At 35.9% G+C, this 3365-nt stretch overlaps 1 non-coding gene across 1 annotated transcript; it reads right to left on the bottom strand.

The window, feature by feature from the left end:
* Positions 1–727: 727 nt before the first annotated feature.
* Positions 728–2491, bottom strand: LOC100891280. Its single transcript, XR_004063408.1, has 2 exons — positions 2091–2491; positions 728–1676 (listed from the first exon to the last, which is right to left on the bottom strand). It is a non-coding gene; the product is annotated as an uncharacterized LOC100891280 (transcript).
* Positions 2492–3365: the final 874 nt, after the last annotated feature.

Raw genomic sequence — 3365 nt, 5'->3', positions numbered from 1 at the left:
TGGAAAAGTGTTTTAGAATGTTGAATAGATAGTGAGTGCCCAACAATAAATACTTGGTGTGTTTATTAACCTCTGTATATACTGAACATGTCAGCCTTTTTCATATGTATTATTTTCTTTTTATAATTCTAGTCTGTAAATATCAGATTCATACAATGCCAACAAAATTGTACAAAGATGTATTTATGTTTATTTGTATAAAAGTTGTTTGTCATGCCAATATACATGTATATTGTAATGTAAGTTGATCAATAAATTGCAGTGAAATTTATTACTACATTAAATTTGATAGCATTGTCATTTTGCATATTGTTCCTTCAATTATTTCCATCTCCTGCCAATAACTGATAAATACATGTAATGATAAATTGAAAGAAAAACGATTACAAAGGAAAGAAATAAATGTACTTAAGCAGTTAGTTATGAAGATTTCACTGGACATGTAATTACATAAAATGGACAAAACATCACACCACCCTCTTGCTCTCTGATTCTCTCTACCTCTCTTTCTGTCATATTCCTTCCACCCCACCCTCTCTTGTTCTGTCTATCTGTCTCTTTCTTTCTCTCTCTCTCTCTTTCTACCATTCCTTTCTTACAATGAAAGTAGCCTAACTACTGAACTCGTGTATTTTCACTACCAGTACATGGAAATCTTAAAGAGGAGTTGACAGGAATGCAGAAATGGCCTTCATTACAATATTATTATTGCTACAAAACAAAGGAATTTGTATATTTGCAGAATTTTTAATTATAATACAGAGAAAATACCATTGAATGCTCTATATTGGAAAACAAACTAGTTCCTTCAAATCATTGACATTGGCATTATCTGACTGGCATCACTTCCTAGGATGGGTCGAAGTAAAAGGCGCCCAAGGCATTCAGAAATACATGTATTAGAGTTAAGAGATTTCAATTTCTATTAAAAACATTAAAAAATTATCATAGAATATTGGTTATTTCACTTCCTCAGATACACAACAATACATGTATTCTAAAATCCCCCAAAATCTCTGACATTTTGAAACCAAATACACGTAAATGTCACATACATGTATAAAAACCATTTCCTAGATGGATCATGGGGGTAAAAACTAAAGAAATGCATGGACACAGCTTTATGATTAAAGGATGATTAGACATTTTGTTTCCCCAATTCACCTCACCTTGTTTTTAAACAAACTTGATCGAATCTAACGCAATCAAATCAAATTGCAAGGGATTAATAGGACCATTCTTCCTGAAATAACTAAATCTTTAAAACTCTAAATCCATGAATGCATCTAAACCTTAAAATATCCTCATCTTTTTTGTTCATGTAAGAGGGGAGGGAGGAGGGAGGGGGGAGGGAGGAGGGAGGGGGGATGGGGGAGGGGCAGTTTACTAAAAACTTCTATTCTCTACAAAATATCACTGGCTGTACTAGAAACTTGTCCAATGTAAAGATCCGTCATCAATTCTAGAGTTCACATCGAGTTCCAATAACAGATTATACAAAGTCCAATGTCTTCAAGTCTCTATAACGATGATGTCCATGATTATTATTGCTGTCCACACAAGTACTGGCAGCACTGCAAACATCAAGACCAACTGCATGATTCATCTTCTCCAGTTTGAAAACATCTTTTGCAGTTATGATTCCAACTAGTCCTCTTCCTCCAAAATGTGAGTACCTGTGGTAAATATGAATGACAAAGGATTACACTGAAATGCATCAATATCACAGACAGTCTTAGGCCTTCCCTGCCTAGCTAGCTCAGTTGTGCTAACAAAAGTCCTAGCTATTCTAGATTTGAATGAAATTTCATGTTGACGTTGTCGTTGAGAATTCAAAAAAGAAAATTGAACTGTTAAATAATATTGTAGGATACCTACAAGTCCCCCCACCCCTCTCCCTCGTTAATGCTGCCATAGGCATGGTTTTGTAATACTTAAAGTTGAATTTATAGAAGAAACCCAAGTCCCGACGTCCCGAGTCAAGTTCTTGAACCAGCTGATTTTCAGGTATTAAATCTACAAACAAAATACGCAATAGGTGGGGCAACGTGTTAATCAACCTGTGAAGAGCTTAGAGGCTAGACACTTACCGGCCCCAGCAAAGTTGATTAATGGCCTCCTTGTCTTTGATGCATAGTCTGGAAACGATTGGCGATGTTTAATGTGGTATCTATGAACCTCTCCACACAATTTACAAGACAAGTTTCAGTTCTGCTGTCCAATTTTGAACCAGGTTTATCGACGCATTTGTCCCAGCATTGATCTGTGAAATTGTGAACTTGCTGTTGAAACTTTGCCTTTTGTGTCTCCATTGCTATAAATTGTTTCAGTTCAGCATCCACTCCTTCTCCTCCAGAAGGCATAGGAGGTCCTCCGTCACTGAAATTCATGGTGCAAAAGTAATCAAAAATTAAAGTTACCAGGCAGAATGAGATTAGAGTCAGACACACTTGTACATCGGGCCGGGTTCATCGACTTCGTTTCATTCACAGGTAACAGTGTTGGAGTCTAGGACATCTCGTCCTAACAAAAGCATGTCATACTTAGCGCTTCGACCCAATATCCTCAAGAGAAGTAGAGAAATAAAAAGTTCTTTACGATTGAAAAGCTGAGAGATAAAATAAAAAATTACTTCGAAATGGGATTAAAGATAAATGAATAGTCATGTACATGTTGTATCCCACTCCAAAAAATGTTAAAACATCAAAGTATAGGTTTCGAATTTTGGGGACGAAAATCTAGCACTTTGAATTTTGTACATGTCGGGTTGCACAGGGACCGTATCAGTGTGTACACACGTGTTGTTTTCGAGATCTTGGCTGTACATCATTCAGTGTAATGATGTCATCAGTATTTTCGTAACGAAGGGGTGGGGCGCGGCGGGTGCAGGGAGCATGAATATATAATCCATGCACCCCCATAATGATGCCATGGATAGTTAGATTATAAGTCCATGGTTAGAACTTAGAAATACTGTCAATTAGCCAGTGGCCTAGGCTATCATTGGCAGCCGGGTCCCAGCCTATACTAATAGCCAATTCCTCTGAGAAAAAGGTGTTGATATTGCAATCATTTAGATTTTTGGTTTATTCTGTTCGTCGATCTTATTATATAAATCATGATAGGTATAAACTATAATAAAAGGGGGGCCGTTTTTTATTTTTTTAAATTTATTTATTTACCACTTTCATAAAAACATACAAAGGCAAAGAATACAATACAATACTTTTTTGCAAACATAGATACACCACTAAAATGGAAAATACACTAATGGAAATTACGAAGTGGTTGGATCATCAAAAAGTTACAAAAACTTATAAGTAGATGATCCTAAAAATGTACACAAAAAACAAACAAAAAGGGGA

The sequence above is a fragment of the Strongylocentrotus purpuratus genome, unplaced genomic scaffold (genome assembly GCF_000002235.5).
Source record: "Strongylocentrotus purpuratus isolate Spur 01 unplaced genomic scaffold, Spur_5.0 spur5_scaffold_11, whole genome shotgun sequence".
NCBI classification, from domain to species: Eukaryota; Metazoa; Echinodermata; class Echinoidea; order Camarodonta; family Strongylocentrotidae; genus Strongylocentrotus; species Strongylocentrotus purpuratus.
The sequence above is the reverse complement of the archived record's forward strand: the minus strand, read 5'-3'. Positions and strand labels throughout refer to the sequence as shown.